Below are 21,516 nucleotides of genomic sequence, written 5' to 3'. Positions count from 1 at the left end.
AGATCAACATGGGTGGCAGCTGGTTTGGATTGGGCAGATTTTTGCCTTTGCTCAAGACCAAGTCAGTGCAGGGCTCTCTCTCTGCACCTGCTGCCAGTGACTTTTGGTGCGAACCAATTCCATGGCATAAATGGTGCAGTTGAGTGCAGAGCCACACAAGGCCTAACTTAATTGACTCAGAGTCATACAGCAGGGACAGGCCCTTCAGCCCATCATATCAACGACACCTATTTTTTGCATTCTGATCACGCTCTTTGTCCAAATGGATTTAGAGTCATGGAGGTGAAAGCAGGCAATGTAGCCCACTCCCAGGCTGATAAGTTGGGAACCATCTGCCCCTGATCATATCTCCCGTCCCATATCGTTCTATGCATTTCAAATCATCTACTTGAAATACTTTTCAGAAAGTGTATTCCAGGTACTTGGCATTCTCTGGGTGACTCTTCACACTTATCCAAAACATGTTTTCTTGTTTAGACCACCTTTGAAGTCGGGAAATGACTCATGCATTCTACCCTATCTATAGTCCATAAATGCATTTGCATTATTGGGCGACACCATTAGTGCAACGCTGTTACAGCATCCCGAGTTCAAATCCCGCGCTGACTGTATGGAGTTTCTATGTTCTATGTTCTCCCGTGTCTGCGTGGGTTTCCTCTGAGTTTCCTTCTACCCTCCAAAAAACCGTACAGGGGTTGTAGATTAATTGGGTGTAAATGAGTCCAAAGGGCCTGTTACTGTGCTGTATGTCTAAAATTATTCCTTTTCTGACATTCCCATGTAAACTCATCAGCCCCAGCCTCTCTTACGTCTCCTAATTTCTGAAATGTTTCATCCCAGCAGAATCCGAGTTCATCTTTCTTGATCCTTTTTTAGATTCACCTAGAAAACAGAACTGTCTTTCTGACCTCAGGCCTAAGAGTCTTACAGAGCTGTTTCTGAGGGATCCCCAGTGTTTAAAGCTGAATTTCAGGCATAATGACAATCATTCTGCTGTTTAACTCCACATTTTTCGAGCTAGTTCTGTTTACGATAACTCCCTTAATCTACTGTTTATAGTGGAAGGGTAACGCACTTTCAGATGGAGGTTACGGTGTGGTGTGCACAGTGATTGTTGGAACTCAGACTTTGAAAAGCAATTTTATTATACTGATTTAAGCCAATTTAAAGTTTGGGACCTTTCCAATCAGATTGTGAGGATACTTGGCTCTATCTTGAATTGGCAATAAAGTAGACCCACTTGGTGCAGACTTCTGATTGAGAGGGAATCAAAATTCCTTTAAAAGGGAATTTTAAAAAAAACTGCAGTTGCTGAAAATTAGAAATGCAGAAAATTCTGGAAAACACTCAGCAGGGTCCAGATATCTGTGGAAAAAGATAAAGAATTAACCTTTCAGGATGAAGACCTTTCCTCAGAACGGAAATATTAGGCTGTCTCTCTTTCCATAGATGCCACATGACTGCATCGTTGAGCACAGCTGCGGAACAGGCCCCACAATCACCATCATTAATCCTGCAGACCAACACTCAATTTGGTAGTCCACCAAATGGTGTGTGTTTCCTGCATTTCCTGTGTATGTCCTTTTAAAGAATCTTTCACCTGCTTCTATAATCTTCCCTACCCTCGCAATCCTGAGCGATTGCTGGAGGGCGTTGGTTGCTCAAAGAATTCAGGCTCAAAATTGATGACCTGGAATCAGAGCTTCAAACACGGTGACACATCAGGGAGGAGGAGAAGTACCTGGGCACTGTGTTTCAGGAGGCAGTCACCCCCATTAGAATGATTGCCTCAAATTCAGCCAGTGGTCAGGGACAAGCGGGTGAGGCAGGTTGTGGGATCCAAGGGACAGTGCTGGAAGAGCCTCAGCACTTGATCTTGTCTCACAAGTCCGAGATTCTTACTCCTTGTGTGAATAAGAATGGGGACTGTAGGAAGGATGGGTAACCTGATTGGGGCACCGTGGTTCAGGAAGCCATTCAAGATGTGTGAGAAAAGAGAAATATAGAGGTAATCAGGGATTGTACAGTTAGAGAAATAGACAAAGTTCTCTGTCACAGGAATAGAGTGTCCCAAAGGCTGTGTTACCTGCCTGGTAACTGGGTTCAGGATGTCTTATCTGAACTGCAGTGCAATTTGCAGTGGGTGGGGAAAGATCCAGCTGTCGTGGTCCATGTGGGTACCAACAACGTAGGTAGAACAAGGAAAATGGTTCTGCTACAGGAATTTGAGGAGCTCAGGACCAAATTAAAAAACAGAACCAAAACAGTGGTAATCTCTGGATTACTACCTGAGCCAAGTGCAAATCGGTACAGGGTCCAGAAGATTTGACAGTTAAATGTGTGGCTTAAGGATTGGTGTGGGAGAAATGGGTTCCAATTCATTGGAAATTGGCACCAGTACAGGGAAGCAAGGAACTGTTCAAGGGGGATAGGCTCTGTCTGAACCGTGATGATACCTGGATTCTGGCAAATTGCACAACTAGGACTGTGGACAGGGCTTTAATCTAAATAGTGTGGTGGGGGGGGGGGGGGGGGGGGTTCAACAGATTGGAGAGGGATGGATTAAGTAAAAAAGAGAAGTGTGGATAAAGGAAAAACAAGAGTTAAAAAAGAGAAAATGAAGAGTGGGGATAAAAGTCTGCAAAAGAGGTAAATCTTACCAGATTTTAAAAGCACAAAGGGTATAAGGGGACTTTATCTGAATCCCTGTAGTATTTGAAACAAGGTCAGTGAACTTGTGACACAAATCACTACAAATGGGTATGAGGAGAGGATTGGGAATTAAATATCCAAGAATATTTGGTAATAAGGAAGATTAGGGAAGGGAGGTGGGGTGGCACTCTTCGTTAAGAATGAGATCAGGGCAATAATGAGGAAAATGTTGAGATTTAGGTTGAGATTAAGAATAGTAAAATGAAAAAAATCACTAGTGGGAGTTGTCATCTTACCAGTGTATTCACAGATATCTTCAGTATCTCAATCCAGCAGCGTGTGGTACCCACCTGTTTCAAACAGGTGTCAATCATACAGTGCCCGAGAAGAGCTCCGTAACCTGCCTTAATGACTATTGACCAGTAGCACTTACATCACAGAGATGAAGTATTTTGAAAGGCTTGGTTGGTCGATATCTCACTGGCTCTATTCAAAACCCTGGAACACTTAGACAGTAAAATTCATTAATCAGGATGCTCTTTATCGACTATAGTTAAGTATTCAACACCCCTCAGAACTCCAAGACCTGGGACTTAATACCCCACTGTATAATTGGATCCTGGATTTCCTCCCCTCCAGACCACAGTCGGCAAGGATTGGCAAGAATATCTCCTCCACAATCTCCATCAGTACCAGAGGACCACAGGGCTGCGTTCTTAGCCCCTTGCTCTACTCACTTTACACCTACAACTGTGTGGCTTGGTACAACAATAATACCATCTACAAATGTGTCGATGATACCACGGTAATAGGTTGTGTAAAGAAAGGTGGTGAATCAGCGTACATGAGGGAGATTGAAAACTTTTGCGTCGGTATTCATTTGTGTCCTGCACAGGTATTTGGTGCAGGACGTGCCAAACATGCCAAAGATAGATTTTATGGATGTGATGAGATAATAATAGAAGTTGTACTCAGAAACCTTGAGAGTCTGGAGATAGATAAATTCCCTGGTCCTGAAAGAAATGGCAGAAGTTATAATTGAGGCTTTGGTGATATTTTACCAACATTCTCTGGGCTCTGGGCAGAATAGACTCCAGAAGATTGTTAACTCAGACTGCAACATCGCAGGCACCAGACTTCACTCCATCGAGGACATCTACAAGAGACGGTGTCTTTAAAAAGCAGCCTCTATCCTCAAGGACCCCCATCACTCTTCATTCTCAAAGGTACAGGATGAGCACCTCGTGGCACAAGGACAGCTTCTTCCCTGCTGTCATCAGATTCCTGAATGATCCATGAATCAAAGGCACTGCCTTATTTTTACTTTTTGTGCTCTGCTTCTATTTATTTTGTAAGGTGAAGGCACTGTAAATGCTGTCAAATTTTGTGACTTGTTCATGACAATAAATTCTGATTCTGATTCTGGACAGGGTGCCACGGGGGTCGGTACTGGGTCTACAGCGGTTCACGATATTCATTAATGATTTGGAAGAGGGGGACAGTGTAAGTGTAAGTTTGCCTGATGACACTAAATTGAGGGGAAAAGCGAATTGTGCGGAGGATAAGGAGAGTCTGCAAAAATATATAGAGAGGTTAAGTGAGTGGGCAAGGGTCTGGCGGATGGAACACAATGTTGGCGAATGTGAGGTTATCTACTTTGAAAAGAAAGATGGAAGATCAGAATATTATTTAAATTGCAAGAGATTGCAGTGTGGTGCCATGCAGAAGGACTTGGGAGTGCTTGTGCATGAATCGCAAAAGGTTGGGTTGTAGATTCAGCAGGTTATCAAGAAGGTAAATGGAATATTGTCATTTACTGTTCGAGGGGTTGTATTTAGGAGCAGGGAGGTTATGCTGGAACTGTACAAGGTAATGCTGAGGCCCTATCTGGAGTACTGCATGCAGTTCTGGTTTTTATACTTGAGGAAGGATGTACTGGCTTTGAAGATAGTGCGCAGGAGGTTCACCAGGTTGATTCTAGGGATGAAGGAGAGATTGAGTTGCCTGGGGCTATAGTCACTGGAATTTAGAAGAATGCAAGGGGGTCTTATAAAAACATATAAAGGTATGAAAAGCATAGATAAGATAGATGTAGGTAAATTGTTTACTTTGGTAAGGGAGATCAGAACAAGGGAACATAGCGTCAAGATTCAGGGCAGTAGATTTAGGGCAGAGATGAGGAGGAACTGCTTTTCCCAGAGGGTGGTGAATCTATGGAATTCATTTCCCATTGAAACAGTGGAGGTGAAGGTGAGATAGATTTTTACATAGTAGGGGAATTAAGGGATATGGGGGGAAAAGGCAGGTGGGTAGAGATGAATCTATCATCAGATCAGCCATGATCTCATTGAATGGTGGAGCAGGCTCGATGGGCCAAATGGCCGACTCCTGCTCCTGATTCTTTCGTTCTTATGAAGAAATATGAGGGGAATAAAAGTGGGATGAAGGTGGAATGAGTGTAAATGGGCCCTTGGTGGTCAGTGTGGACTCAGGAGGATCTGTTTCTGTGCAGTGTCATCCTAAGACTCTAGGACCAATTCTGCTCTCTGTCACTCTAGCCTCTCCATCATTTCCAACTTTAATTGCTCCACCTTTAACAGTCCTGCATCATAGAAACACCTCATTCAGCACATCTCCTTCCATATCAACCACGTTGTGTCTTACTGAGCTCGTCCCATTTGCTCATTTTCCCCAATATCCAAATGTCTTTTAAACATCATTCTTTGGCTTGGCTTCGCGGACGAAGATTTATGGAGGGGGTAAAAAGTCCACGTCAGCTGCAGGCTCGTTTGTGGCTGACCAGTCCGATGCGGGACAGGCAGACACGATTGCAGCGGTTGCAAGGGAAAATTGGTTGGTTGGGGTTGGGTGTTGGGTTTTTCCTCCTTTGCCTTTTGTCAGTGAGGTGGGCTCTGCGGTCTTCTTCAAAGGAGGCTGCTGCCCGCCAAACTGTGAGGCGCCAAGATGCACGGTTTGAGGCGTTATCAGCCCACTGGCGGTGGTCAATGTGGCAGGCACCAAGAGATTTCTTTAGGCAGTCCTTGTACCTTTTCTTTGGTGCACCTCTGTCACGGTGGCCAGTGGAGAGCTCGCCATATAATACGATCTTGGGAAGGCGATGGTCCTCCATTCTGGAGACGTGACCCATCCAGCGCAGCTGGATCTTCAGCAGCGTGGACTCGATGCTGTCGACCTCTGCCATCTCGAGTACCTCGACGTTAGGGGTGTGAGCGCTCCAATGGATGTTGAGGATGGAGCGGAGACAACGCTGGTGGAAGCGTTCTAGGAGCCGTAGGTGGTGCCGGTAGAGGACCCATGATTCGGAGCCGAACAGGAGTGTGGGTATGACAACGGCTCTGTATACGCTTATCTTTGTGAGGTTTTTCAGTTGGTTGTTTTTCCAGACTCTTTTGTGTAGTCTTCCAAAGGCGCTATTTGCCTTGGCGAGTCTGTTGTCTATCATTACACATGCCTATACAGCAGCCAGTCTCAACCCTTTATTTGGCTGTGACCCCCTTAGGACTTTGCTCAAAGTTTATGTGCACCTTTCCCTGTGAAGCAGTCAGGTTTAGTTTGGTTTCTTCTGTACTTCTCTCATAACTATATAAAATTTTTTTTAAATATTTAGGATTTCAGTCCCTCCGTTCCCCCCCCCCCCAATGTGGTGAGAATGGCTTCTCCTTCTGCTTCCTCTGTAGATCCAACACTATCTGTATATCAAAAATTGCCTCTCATGTCTCCTTTAAATATTTCCCCTCACTTTAAAACTATGCCCCCTAGTTTTGGACTCACCTTCCCCGGAAAAAAGAAATGACCATTCACATTAACCTTCCTGTCGTGGTTTTATTTATATGGTCAGCCCTCAACCTTCTAGGCTCCAGGGATTCAGCCCTTGTTACTCAAGTCCTCCAGTCCCTGTAATGACCTTATGAATCTTTTCTGCTCTTTTCAGTTTAATGATAGCCTTCCTCTATCTGGGTGACCAGAACTGCACACAGTACTTCAATTGTGATTTCATCAACATACAGCCGTAACAATCTGTCCCTTCTCCTGATAGCAGCTGCATATTCAGCTCTCAAGGTCCCAGGCTACAGAGTACCCTCCATGAACCCCATCACTTCCTCCTCATCCATTGAAAGCTCCCTCTTCCGCCAAGCTTTCTATTGTTTATGCCTCTGTTTGTGGCTGGAATTCCAAATTTTATTCGATAATGCTCCTGTGAGATGCTTTGGGATATTTTAACCACATTAAAAGCAATCTGTTATTATAAATGCCATTGGGTTGCAGAAAGAAGTGTGCTAATGTAGCAACACTACCAAACCCCAGGTTGTGCTGTTTTCACAAGGAAAGTCCCACTGCAATACTGGGAAGGCTTGGCAGCTGCTAAAACATGAATCAGATCCAGTCAAAGCTAAACAGATTTCAATGTGGACTTTGGCCAAGATGCTGAATATGGGAAGAATTAAATGCTTGCAAGTGTATTGTCTTTGTCAAACTATTGACACGATTAAAATGACAGCGAGTATAAACACCATCTGCGATATGTTCTGAATCCTAAATAACATTTAGAAGTTATTCCAAGGGAATTTTGACAGCTCGATCAGTTTTTATCTGTACTTTTGGGTATGACCTTTTTATTTTCGGAAAATACAAACTATTAGAGGAACTCAGTGGGTCAAACAGCACCTGCAGGGGCAAAGAGTTTTGGGTCAAGATTCTTCTTTGCAATCCTCTGTCAGCACTGATCCATGGTCTTAACTCAGAGTGTTCACCATCCCTTTGCCTCCACAGATGTTCCTTAACCTAACAGGTTGTCCACAATCTCTTTGTGTCTCCTGAAGTTTTAGGAAATGCTTTTTCTTCCTTTTCCTCTCCTGGAACCATCGACCAGTCTTCATCGAGACCTCAGTAGGTCAAGAACTTCAAATTCCTGGGTGTCAACATCTCCGAGGATCTGTCCTGGAGCCTCCACGCTGATGCAATCACAAGGAAGGCTCGCCAGCAGCTATATTTTGTGAGGTGTCTGAGGAGATTCACCAAAGACTCTTATAAACTTCTACAGGTGCACCATGGCGAGCATTCTGGCTGGTTGCATCGCTGCCTGGTATGGAGGCGCCAACTCTCAGGACAAGAATAAACTCCAGAGGGTTGTTAACTCAGCCTGCGACATCGCAGGCACCAAACTTCACTCCATCGAGGTCATCGACATGAGGCGGTGTCTTAAAAAATTCAGCCTCTATCCTCAAAGACCCCCAGCACCCAGGCCACGCCCTCTTCACTCTGCTACTATCGGGAAAAAGGTACAGGAGCCTGAAGACGAGCACTCAGCGGCACAAGGACAGCTTCTTCCCCTCCGCCATCAGATTCCTGAATAATCAAAGAACCAAAGGCACTGCTTGACTTTTCGTGCACTAATTTTTTATAGTAATGTTGTAAGATGGATTATAATATGAATGTTTGGGCTGTGATACTGCTGCAAGACACTGAATTTCACAACTTGACCCTAAGCGTCAGTATGCTGGCTTCTTGTGGAGCAAACCAAATCTGTGCTGGCCACTGGTTACAAAAACAGCAGCTTGTGAAAGGATTCTGGCTGCATTGGCCTTGGTTTTATCACAAGCACGCCTTCCTCCAAGTATTTTTTGCACCGTATCCCTTAACCTTTTGTTAATATAAACTCATCAATCTCAAGCTTGAAAATTATAACTGACCTATCAACTACTACCGTTTGTGGGAGTTCAAACCTTTATCGTCTTGCTTGTTTGAAAAGACTATCCAACAAATTAGTCAGTTGTTTACATTTGAATTGTGCGGCACGGTGCAACCTCAGCCTAATCTGATTGGATACTTAACTGCCCATCATTTCTCACAACATTATCTAGTGACCTGTGATGGGTTGTGTATTCTGATTTCAGCAGGTTTTTAATTTGTGGTGAATTAGCTGAAAACACAAAACAAAGTTGTTCCTTTTTGTGCAAGTGCCCTCTGCCCTTTCTCAATAAGTCATTTAGACACTGATAACAATATGTTCTGTTCATGGGGTAATCATTCATGTCAGGAATACAGTATTTGCTCAATTTATAAAAGATGGATGTACTAATTTTGCTAAAATGTAATTGGTCTTTGGGGCCTGTACCCAATATACAAAAATGCTGTATGTTTCACTCCAAAGCAGCTACTCTAAACCTTTTTTGGCTGTGGTCCCTGTTCAAAGTTTATGGACCCGCTTCCCCGTGAAGCTGTCAAGTTTAGTTCATTTATTCCTTATTTCTCTCCTACTGACTGTGTAAAAAACATAAAAATATTTTGTGATTTCAGTCTGTGGCCTTCCCTGTTGAGAAAGGCTGCGAGCTATGCTCTGTTCAGAGCAGCACGCTGCTCTGAACTCACTCCCATCTTCATCTGGTCCAACAGAATACTTTTGAGGAACACAAACCCTGCTTAAACTGAGGGATAGATGTATGGTTCAAATGGAAACAATGGTTTGATAGAAAATAATCAAAAATTGTTGGAAACACTTAAACTTTGGCTCTTTTGACACTAAAATTGCTGTTCACCCACATCAGTAGCTGAGTTGAGTTAACTTTTCACTGGAAATCTACATTTCATCAGTCCTGGCTGGATTTAACCAGAATTCTAGATTTCATGCTTTATTGGGTTACCCAGAAGCTCTACTTGAACAATAGCATATTCTGAGACATGTTAAAGATTGCAAGGATTTTAAAGCTCAGGAAAATTATCGTATATACAGGAAAATCTCTGGTAGCACAGCACCTATGGGGTTTGGTAGATGCCCGATAGCTGTATTTCCCGGTTAATACACCTGCATTATGGCGAGCTCTCCACTGGCCACCGTGACAGAGGTGCACCAAAGAAAAGGTACAAGGACTGCCTAAAGAAATCCCTTGGTGCCTGCCACATTGACCACCGCCAGTGGGCTGATATCGCCTCAAACCGTGCATCTTGGCGCCTCACAGTTTGGCGGGCAGCAACCTCCTTTGAAGAAGACCGCAGAGCCCACCTCACTGACAAAAGGCAAAGGAGGAAAAACCCAACACCCAACCCCAACCAACCAATTTTCCCTTGCAACCGCTGCAACCGTGTCTGCCTGTCCCGCATCGGACTTGTCAGCCACAAACGAGCCTGCAGCTGACGTGGACTTTTTACCCCCTCCATAAATCTTCGTCCCCGAAGCCAAGCCAAAGAAGAAAGGAGAATAAACTGTATAAAGAACAAAAATTCTAGACTGAAATTACACTGAGCAAACTTCAATATATAAATCTTAAAGCATTTTATTTATTTTCAGTGATATTCTATGAAAACATTTAACCGTCGCTACATCTGCAGGTCCCTCCCCCTCCATGGAGCCACCCGAAAGACGAGCAAAAACATTATAGATAATTAACCTCCCCCTCCCCCAAGATTACTACTTAAGCCTCTTATCGGGTGAATCTCACTAAATAGGAATGAGGAGACACTTTAAGAGAGTCACCCCAACAGTGAGAAGCATCAAGCAACTCTTCATCCTGGGTGATGCCATTACTGTTTCACACAACTTTATTCAAACAGCTGCTACGAGCAAAGCTCAACCAAGGCAGTCCGCTACCTGAATATTTGCTCCCATCTTCACCAAAGGTTTATGTGTTAATTTAGGAGACATTTACATTTACAATTTTAAACTTACATGTTCTTACCTATTATTTTATTCTTTTAATTTAAAAACATTTATTTTCTTTGATTTTTTTTGCCGGTTGCTTGAATTCATCAAACCAGGATGTTTGTTTTATATAGGAATTTATTTTATACAGGAATCTGACACCAGCCTTTCTCAATGGAGGCTGTACTTAACCCCCCCACCCCAGGGGCCACAGCACATGTAAATAAAAGCCAACTTTTCAACTCACGTTACATAATTTTTCTTATACAATAAAATCTCCGTTATCCGGAATTCAAGCACCAACAAAAAAAAAATCACAGAAAATAAAAAGGCAGAACAAGAGCAGGGAAATTATGTTCAAGCTCTATAAAACACAGGATCTTCCATGAGAAGTGATGTACAAGTTTTGATAAAAGGCCATTTGACCTGTTGGTTAACTCTGTGCTCCCTCTTCAGATGCTGCCTGATCAGCAGAACATTTCCAGCATCTGTATATGTTGAAAACTGCTTCTACTGGAAATGTGAAGGAAACACATCTGTAGAAAGAGAAAAAGTCAGGGCCGAACCCTTTCAGCTGCACATTTATTTTCTATAGGAATCCGACACCAGCCTTTCTCAATGGAGGCCGTACTTAACCCCCACTACCCTGGGGGCCACAGCACATGTAAATAAAAGCCAACTTTTCAACTCACGTTACATAATTTTTTTTATACAATAAAATTTCCGTTATCCGGAATACAAGCAACCAACAAAAAAAATCACAGAAAATAAAAATACGAAAGTTTAAAATTGGCATTCCTGAGTGGATAGTTTGCCAATTCACGCAACTTGCAATCTCACGCAACTGTAAAATTCACTTACATGGCATTTACCAAATCTCATAGGTACCAGATACTGGAGGCTTGACTGTAGTAGGCAGGGGAGAAGTATGAAAGAAACCAAAACTTGAGTGTTTCTATGGAGTGAGGCTCATAAACTTTGAGTGGAATTCTTTTTTTGGGGGAGGTGGGGGCTATAGTCAAAGAAAGATTGAGTATGGCTATCCTACACCACTCTTTGGAAAGCCATCACACACACCCACAATACCATGACATAGCTCAGCTGTCCAAAGTTAAGACCTAAGACCAAGAGCCATCCCAGAGTCTATGCATTAAAGCCAAAATGAGTCTGTATTTTGCAGAAACAGTGTAACTTCCACAATTACCATGCCCAAACCTGTATTGATTAAAACAACTGCACAGAATTTATTTTCTTGCTTTAACACTATTTTGCTGAGTTATCCTGGAAGTTGAGGTGATGGTTGGGTCCATTCTTTTGGTTTAAATTTTAAAAGTTCCAGATACTGCCATGACTGTCTCATTCCTAATATAGACTGCCAGCGGCAGATTTGTCTGAGTAGGAATTAAAGACAAATGAACATAGGAACATAGGAAGTAGGAACAGAAGGCCAAAAATGGCCCATCGAGCCTGCTCCGCCATTCAATACGATCATGGCTGATCTAATTTATGACCTAACTCCACCTACCTGCCTTCTCCCCATATCCCCTAATTCCTCTATCATGTAGAAATTTATCTCACCGAATTTTAAATATGTTTAATGAGGCAGCCTCAACCACTTCCCTGGTTAGATAATTCCAAACATTCACTGCTCTCTGGGAAAAACTATTTTTCCTCATCTCTGTCCTAAATCTACTCCCCCGAATCTTGAGACTGTGTCCTCACGTTTTAGTTTCCCCGGCCAGCTCAAAAAACCTTCCTGCATCTATCTTATCCATACTCTTCATAATATGTTTCTATAAGATCTCCTCTCATTCTTCTGAACTCGAGCGAATACAATCCTAGATGATTTAATCTTTCATCATAAGTCAACCCCTTCATCCCAGGGATCAACCTCCTCTGGATCGTCTCCAAAGCCAGTATATCCTTCCTCAAATTTGGAGACCAGAACTGGACTCAGTACTCCAGGTGCGGTCTCACCAGTACCTTATACAGTTGCAACATGACCTCCCTACTCCTGAATTCAATTCCTCTAGCGATGAAGGTCAATGATGAGAGGTACTTAAGCTAATCTTTAATATTAAATTCACTGAACACATGCAAAGAGGATTACTGCCACACCCTTCCCTGGGAATTGTAGATCATTCATCACAGTCATTTCCACAACAAGGATGGTATATACAAGAAGTTTCAAGATGCCTTTTCATTGCCCAGTTAGTAGTCTCTTGCTGCGATGGAGCTCACATAAGAATGTCCTTTTTAGCAATCACATGTCAGGAAGGTGAATTGACAAAAAGATCTGCTGAGTGTACTGAGGGCCTCTATGGTGGGGATGTCGACCCGAGAAACGCTGAAAGTGGTTTGCTTTGCTTTACAGTGGATCTAGAGGACCTCTGCAGAGACACAGTTAGCGGAGTGGATAGTGTAACGCTATTGCAGTGCCAGCGACCAGGGTTCAAATCTGGCGCTGTCTTTAAGGAGTTTGCACGTTCTCCCCATGTCTGCGTGGGTTTCCCTGGGGCTTCGGTTTCCTCCCACCGTTCAGACATATGGGGTTGTAGGTTAATTGGGTGTAATTAGGCTCATGGGCTGAAAGGGCTGTATGTCTAAATTTACATTTTTTTAATTAAAATTTTTTAAAAGGTAAAAAATTTAGAAAATTTACTATTTAAAATATCTTCAGTTTTCTCTTGTGCTTTGAGATGCTCATTGTATATACTTTGGGTCTCAACAGCAGTGAGCTACCTCAGGTTTAGGATTTGGGGTCTTGACCTTAATGCATTCATTTGCTCAGCCAGTAAAATTATGTTAACACAATGATGACAGGAAATTTCATCTCCAATATGTGCCTTGGTAGATAGCTAACATCCAAGGTACAGAAAGTATCCATACTTTCCTTGGGCCTTGGAGGGCAGTGTCGTAAAATAGGGATAAATTGGTGGACGACCTATGCTTTTTGAAATTAAACGCAAGGCTAATTGTCACATTCTTCCATAGGTACCCTTTTGCGAGCATCGTCTGTGTACTACTGAAGTTCAGGTGTCCTTGGTCATGATGTGCAGACAAAACAAGCTAATTAGTTTCTCTTTGATTCGAAGATCAGTTTCACTCCAATGGAACGTCCATTGCAGGTAAGCTGCAGTGTTATGGCAAGAAAATTAAAAAGTATTGGGGCACTGAACTAGTCTTGTCTTCACTGAGATTGACTCTACTGTAAACCTATCGGCCTGTATCACTGCTTACAGGCCAATGCGCAAGTATTAAGTACAGTGCTTTATAGTGCTTCCTGCATTTCTCTTCGAGTTGTTGCTTGGTGAAGCACATGTCCACTCCATGCCCACTGGGCAGTGCGGATAGCGTAACGGTTAGCGCTACACTGTTACAACGCCAACAATCGGGTATGGGGTTTGATTCTGTGGTGTCTGTAAGGAGTTTGTATGGTCTCTCCATGTCTGCCTGGGTTTCCTCCATGTGCTCTGGTTTCCTCCCACCATTCGAAACATTACAGGGGTTATAAGTCATTTGGGTGTAATTGGGTAGCATGGACTCGAGGGCCAAAATGGCCTATTACTGTGTGGTATGTCTAAAAAAAGTTATACCTTTACATGGATGGAATCCCCACTGCTTTACGGAGAGCAGCTCTGTAGACACTGGGAGAAGGCAGTCGAGGTCAATTTTAGTGCAGTCAACAGGGAATCTGAACTGTAGCTACTGCAGTTGAAATCATAAATGGCTCGGGCCTGAAATGTTGAAGCAAGGTGTTGGTCATTCAGGGCTGGGATGAGGGAAGATTTTTTCATCCACATGGTTGTGTAACTTTGGAATTCTCTAGCCAAGAAGGCTGTAGAGGTTCAGTCCCTTAGTCTCTTCATAGCAGCGTGAATGCATTTTTGGATATTAAGGGAAAGATATGGGACGAATGCAGACATATCAGCTGGTGATCAGCTGTAAACATTGAATGGTGGGGTGGAGTTGAGGGGCTGAATGGGCTAGTCCTGCTATTTTTTTGTGCTGTGGTCCTGGACAGCTTCTGGATCATTACTCTTGTTCATCTGGCTACATTCTTGATGACACCACCAGCAGTCAAAAACTGCCTATCAATCATGTGGGCTTAACAGTACAAAACAGCATCTGTAAGCGTCAGAATTAATTGGGATAGGTGTATAGAACCGACTGCAGAAGTGTTTCCCAATATTAACATGACATACTTTGAAACTCTGGGATCTATAAAAGTGTTTATTTAAGTGAAAGAAGCTTCTTTTGCATTCGCTTCCTCCACAAAGCAACTTGAATTTTCCAGTGGAACATCAAACATAATCATTTCTTTAACCTGGATAGACCCCTGGAGCAAGCCTTGTTTTCCGAAAACATCCCTATAATTTCCCCATCCTATCCTGAGGCCACTTGGGACTTAGTAGCTTCCTTCAATCGGCTATTCTCGTGATTAGCAGTACAATCTCTTGTTGAACCCTCAAGGATTCCAAAGCTGGTTGAGGTCACTCAACACAACAGCAACCTGCAACCCAGATCCTTTTGTCCATAAAAATTTTTAAAATGAAATATGTCCACTTTAATTTTTCTGGTACATTAAAAGCCCCTGGTATCTGGCACTTATGGGGATAGATAGATGGCAGATAAATGAATTTGCTGGTTGCCTGAGATTGCATGTTGAGTGGATTAGCGAACTGACCACTAGGGGGTTGCCAATTTTAAACTTTCGTATTTATTTTTTTTAAATTCTGTGATTTTTTTTGCCCATTACTTGAATTCCAGATAATGGCGATTTTACATTTGTATGTTCTCTACATGTCTATGTGGGTTTCCTTCAGGTGTCCTGGTTTCCTCCCACCCTCCAAAACATATAGGTGTTGTGGGTAAATTGGGCAGTATGGGCACGTGGGCTGGAACATCTTGTATGTCTAAATTGAAAAAATTAAATTTCTAATTTTGCCAAAAATAATAACTGAAGAAATATCCCTGAAATGAACCAATAATTTAAATAAACTAAAAATTCAAGCCCTATTTGGAGGTAATAGATTACATTGTTTGTATTGAATCTGTTCTATAGCTTGTGCCAGTTCTACTCAATCTGCAGCAGCTTGTGAAAGTCCGCCTCTTTTGTGTTTTTTTAAACTTTATTGACCGCCTCTTTTGTGTTTTTTTTAAACTTTATTGACCGCCTCTTTTGTGTTTTTTTAAACTTTATTGACCGCCTCTTTTGTGTTTTTTAAACTTTATTGACTGCCTCTTTTGTGTTTTTTTAAACTTTATTGACCGCCTCTTTTGTGGTTTTTTTAAACTTTATTGACCGCCTCTTTTGTTTTTTTTTAAACTTTATTGACCGCCTCTTTTGTGTTTTTTTAAAGTTTATTGACCGCCTCTTTTGTTTTTTTTTAAACTTTATTGACCGCCTCTTTTGTTTTTTTTAAAGTTTATTGACCGCCTCTTTTGTTTTTTTTAAAGTTTATTGACTGCCTCTTTTGTGTTTTTTTAAAGTTTATTGACCGCCTCTTTTGTTTTTTTTTAAACTTTATTGACCGCCTCTTTTGTTTTTTTTAAACTTTATTGACCGCCTCCTTTTTTTAAACTTTATTGTCCGCCTCTTTTTTTTTAAACTTTATTGACCGCCTCCTTTTTTTAAACTTTATTGTCTGCCTCTTTTGTTTTAAACTTTATTGACCGCCTCTTTTGTGATGCATCATGATAGCTCCCCTGATCCATGATCCACCTGTCAGTAAGTCCATCCCACATTTTGATTGATGCCATTAAGCAGGTGATTAATTTAAGACCCAATCACAGAAGTGATGTTGATTCCAAATAATTCTGATAAAGACCATGACTGCTGATTGACTAACTGTGATTGGATTTTATTTAAATGTTCTGTGGCCCCCAAGGTGCCCGTTGAGAAAGGCTGCACTGCTCACATTTCACTCCTACTCTAAAAAGTTTTCAATATATTGTGGTAAATTTCCATATCCCGAAGTTATTCAGCTCATCCAATTTGACAGACTTCAAATATGATTCTGAACCATACTTTCTAGCCTTGTAATCACTGAGTTCATCTCCTCTAAAGCTCTCTCTGAAGAAATCCATCTTCAGCCATGAATGGGAACTCTGATGTTATTTCCTCAAACAGTTTAAGCCATTTTTAATGCCCCCCACACAGTGATTCAAAACTTACCCTGAAACTAAACTACATTTCCTCACCATAGCATCACATAATTGACAACATTTGATCACCCATCACAATCTGTAACTTAGTTGTATTGAATTAGAGACCACAGTTAAAAGTGTTGACATCTACCCTGATGCCTTATGCTGTACAAATCTGATAGCTTTCTTTCTCTCCACTTAAAATCCAAGTCTGTTGATGTTCCACATCCAAAAGATAAACACATCCAATCTCATAAAAAGCCTGAATCTTGATCTAGTTATCACAGTTCTTGGCCATGAAAATAGCAACGTCTATCAAGATTCACTTGGAGTGGTTAATTTCTTACCATTTAATGTATTATTGAGTGGAGAAATATCATAAACAATTCATTATCATAAATATGGTTTCATTTGTCTGAAAAGTATGAAATAATAATGCATATATTTTGGAAAAGAAGTGTATTTTTTATCATATTGTCCTTTTATTATTAAAAATATTTTGCATGTTTGATAAAATTCTGCAACTGGAATAATAAAGTTGTCTTTTGTGGGAGTTGGCTCAGAGCAGTAGAACTTGGTAAGATCAATAACCAGATATAACCATATAACCATATAACCACTTACAGCATAGAACAGGCCAGTTCGGCCCTACTAGTCCATGCCGTAGCAAATCCCCACCCTCCTAGTCCCACTGACCAGCACCCGGTCCATACCCCTCTAGTCCCCTCCTATCCATGTAACGATCCAGTCTTTCCTTAAATGAAACCAATGATCCCGCCTCGACCACGTCTGCCGGAAGCTCATTCCACATCCCCACCACCCTCTGTGTAAAGAAATTTCCCCTCATGTTCCCCTTATAATTTTCCCCCTTCAGTCTTAACCATGCCCTCTAGTTTGAATCTCCCCCACTCTTAATTGAAAAAGCCTATCCACGTTTACTCTGTCTGTCCCTTTTAAAATCTTAAACACCTCTATCAAGTCCCCTCTCAATCTTCTACGCTCCAGAGAAAAAAGCCCCAGTCTGCACAACCTTTCCCTGTAACTCAGACCCTGAAATCCTGTCAACATTCTCGTGAGTCTACAAGATCCAGCAGAGGTTAGGTCAACAGCCAGACTTTACATCTGCCTCTCGAATGAGAAGCTTCCCACCAGTCACGGAGCAGAGGGGATGATGATGGAACTCTGAAAGCAAAGAACAGGAGAATTCAAACCTTTTTTGAGTTACCCTTGCTTGTAAAATTCTGCTGGTCCCTACTGAAAACACAGAGTTAACTCTGGAAATCAGTTGGTTTGTTTGTGAATTTAAAACCAAAAATAGTGATTGTTGAGTCCATTTTTGTTTGGGTTTCTTTGGGAATCTTGCCTGATTGTTAGTTTGGTAGAGCCATGGAAACAGAAGGAAGTAAGTATCATTCAAATGCTCAGGTTACAAAACCATTTCAACAAATTTATTATGAATACCTCGTAACCATTTCCCCATTTAAAACTCTGGTAAAGTGGTTATTAATGTCCAACTTAGAGGCAGATGAATTTCGTTACACCTCATCCTTTTAACCTGATCTTTAGAGGGACTACAAGTGGCCTCTGTCGATTTCTGCATCAGAAAGTTGTGAATTAGAGTTCCATGCCCAGGAATTGAGCAGCCAATCAAAACTGAAATGCTCAGAGACAGATATATGATATCTTGCATGTGATCTCTTCTTCACCAGAAGTCAAACAAGTTGACTGCCTGTCCCCACCAATGACTTCAAGACATGCCAGAGAAACATTTTGAAGATTTTGGCCAATATTTCTTCTACCAACTTCAGCAGAAGAGATGGTCCAGCTGTTACAAGAATGCTATTTCTTGGAACACCATGTGCCCAAAATGGCTGCCACATTTCAAGAGATGCCCTGACGTTGTGAAAGACATGTAATAAATGTATAGAATATTTTCTTTAGAATAATTGAGTACAGAAAGATAATGCAGCCAAGACAGTCCATGACCTTTTTTGCATAAATCCAATGAGTCACTCTCTTACTTAAGCATCCTCTTTTACCTCCTCCTCCTCCTCCTCCTATTAACATTTAATTGCACTGTTTCCAGTTTCCTACGGGGCAGTGCATTCTAAATCCTAGCCATTCATTGCATGGAAGTAATTTTCCTCTTATTCTAATGGCTTTTCTTTCCATTCATTTACATCTGCGGTACTAGATTAGTTGCTTCAACCTCTGGAAAATGTTTCAATTCACACCCTGGCCACTCCTTCCTGATTGTAATTATCACTGGGAAATCTGCTCCTCTCCAAAGAGAACAGCTCCAACTGCTCCAGCCTTTGCTTATGGCTGTCAGCCCTCCACCATACATGAGCTGGCATGGTTAGTGTAGTGATTAGCTCAACACTGTTACACTGCCAGTGAACTAGGCACTGTCCGTAAGGAGTTTCTACGATCTCCCTGTGCTGTGTGGGTTTCCTCCGGGTGATCTGGTTTCCACCCACCCTTCAAAATGTTCGCAGGTTTAAGGTCAATTGAGTGGCACGGGATCATGGCCCGAAACAGCCCGTTACTATGTTGTATGTCTACATTTTATTTTAAAAACGATGGGCCCTCTCCAGCCAGATGGCATGATCATTGACTTTTCTGATTTCTGCTAATCTGCTCCTCTCCCTCCTTTCCTTCCCCTTTCCAGTTCTCTTTCATCCCTTCCCCCTCCCTTCACTTAGCTATCCCTCCTTCCCTTGATCGCTGCTGTCCCTTCCCTCCCTTCTCCACCTATCACCTCATGCCTTTGCGGCCACCCTCCTTTCCCGCCCCCCCCCCACTCTTTTGCTCGGATGCCTGCCCACATTCTTCCGTACCTTCACGAAAGGCTCAAGCCCAAATCATCAATTTGTATTTTTACCTTTGCTATATAAAGGACAATGTTTGACCTGCTGAGTTTCTCCAGCATTCTGTGCTTTTACTTCAGCCACAGTGTCTGTAGATTTTCGTGTTTTACTTCTGACGACAGTGAAGGACTGGAACCATCACCCAAAGTCATGAGTTCAAGTCCCATCACAATTATTGGAGAATTCAAATTAGTCGATTTAATAAACCCAGGAGTAAAATGACAGTGTTAAATTTGTGATGCCTGTGTTGTCATTTTCATTTAAAAAGCAGGATTTAGCTAGTATGTTTTTGGGAAGGAATGTGGCTTGGTATGTATAATTACAGACCACAGCAACAGATGGGTGATGATTAAACTGTCTTCTGATGCAAATCACTTAGTTGTATTCAAATGCGATGAAAAACTATAATACCAGATAAACCACCTGCTGTTAACATTGTCAGTGATCTGTTCAGTCACTCACGGTTGGGTATTAGATTTCCGGATCAGTGCTACAGATTAGTGAAGCAACAGCCTGATATATTCACACAAATCATACCTTCTGGTCAATATCCTACATCAACCAAACTTTTTTTTAATCCCCTTTTATTATTTAAGGGTGTCATGGTTAGTGTAGCAGTTTGCGCAATGCTGTTACAGCGCAAGCAACCTGGGATCAAAGCTGCCCATAAGGAATTTGATGTTCTCTCTGTGCCTGAGTGGGTTTCCTCTGTGTGCTCTGGTTTCCTCCCACCCTTCAAAATGTACCGGGGGTGTAGGTCAATTGGGTGCAATTTAGTACCATCCTCCAAGGGATTTCACCATACAGGTTCTTGGCAGTAACCTCCATTAACCTCAGTACTCGTGCAGTCTTAAGGTAACAGATCAAACAAGACGAAATAAATCCTTTTCCTTAATTAATGAATCAGTATAGTTCACCAACACTGAATTCTTCCCACCACCTTTCATTTCCTCTTTCCTTCTGATCTACCCAGATTTTCTCTGATATTATCCTTATTCCCCAAACCCGCACCACCCTTAGTTACCCAGTTTCCACCCTCCCCCACAACTGTCCATCTCCCACACACTCCTCCTCCAGGCCCCCATCCTCTCCCCACCCACTGTTCCTATCTCCCCACCATCCCTCCCATATCAGGTTCTATAATCTGCAGCCCACATCACCCCCCCCCCTCCAGTCTCTGTCATGACTTCCACTCTTTCCTCCCCTACCTTTCAACCCCTCAATGCCAGCTCTTGCCCCACACTTCCACCTCATCTCTTTATACTGGTTTTCTCCCCTCTCCTCTTTCAGACCAGGTGAAAGGTTATGACCTACCTCCCTTCACAGAAACCTCTTGATGCACTGATGTATATAGTGCATGCTAAATACTGTGCTGGGAAAGATGATGGAAGGCCGATTGTGCTAGTTTCCAGTGTTGAGAAAAAACCTCAGGGGACACTTAGCCTCTCCTTTTAGCGAACCTTTGTCTGCCTTATGGCAGGTGAAAGGAAATTTCATGTAATATAGCATTTTCTGTTTTCTTCTACGACAATAAAATAATCTTGAATTCTGAGAGATTGAGTCGTCTGGGACTGTACTCGCTGGGATTCAGAAGAATTGGAAGGGATCTTATAAAACGTGTAAAATTATGAAAGGCATGGGTAAGATAGAGGTAGGTAAGTTTTTCCTATTGGTGAGAGAGACCAGAACTAAAGATAGCCTCAAGATCGACGATAGTAGATTTAGGATGGAGATAAGGAGGAACTCCTTTTCCCAATCTGTGGAATTTGCTGCCCATTGAAGCAGTGGAGGTGAACTCAGTAAATATATTTAAGACAAAGTTGGATAGATTTCTACATAGTGGGAGAATTAAGGGATATGGGGAAAAGGCAGGTAGGTGAAGATGAGCCCATCATTAGATCATCCATGATCTCATTGAATGGCGGAACAGGCTTGACGGGCCGGATGGCCGACTCCTGCTCATGTTTTTATGAATCTTTTGGCTCTTTCCTTTCTACTAGAGAGGGCCACTGATTTATTTCCACTTCTTTCAATATGAAATCTTCTACCATTAGAGTTCATTGGGGTAAACTGATCAAGGTGGGAAGCAAATTAGACAAAAATAAATTTAGACAGGTTTTCCTTCCTCCTTTCTGTGTGGGTCATTATTTTCACCCTGTCTGAACAGCCAAGTCAATCCAATTAAAC

General features: G+C 42.2%; 1 protein-coding gene across 4 annotated transcripts in view; it reads left to right on the top strand.

Annotated features, from left to right (window-relative positions):
• pex11a (peroxisomal biogenesis factor 11 alpha) overlaps nucleotides 1-21,516 on the top strand; it is a 132,718-nt gene that overhangs the window by 68,948 nt on the left and 42,254 nt on the right. For 2 of the 4 annotated variants that reach the window (XR_011348659.1, XR_011348663.1), the window contains 2 exons: nucleotides 13,304-13,437; nucleotides 18,169-19,683. The gene's annotated coding sequence lies outside the window, so the exon portion shown is untranslated. Of the gene's footprint in view, nucleotides 1-13,303; nucleotides 13,438-18,168; nucleotides 19,684-21,516 lie in introns of those variants that run through there. The other 2 variants (XR_011348662.1, XR_011348661.1) reach the window with 1 other exon arrangement.

This window comes from Narcine bancroftii, chromosome 14 (assembly GCF_036971445.1).
Source record: "Narcine bancroftii isolate sNarBan1 chromosome 14, sNarBan1.hap1, whole genome shotgun sequence".
NCBI classification, from domain to species: Eukaryota; Metazoa; Chordata; class Chondrichthyes; order Torpediniformes; family Narcinidae; genus Narcine; species Narcine bancroftii.
The sequence above is the reverse complement of the archived record's forward strand: the minus strand, read 5'-3'. Positions and strand labels throughout refer to the sequence as shown.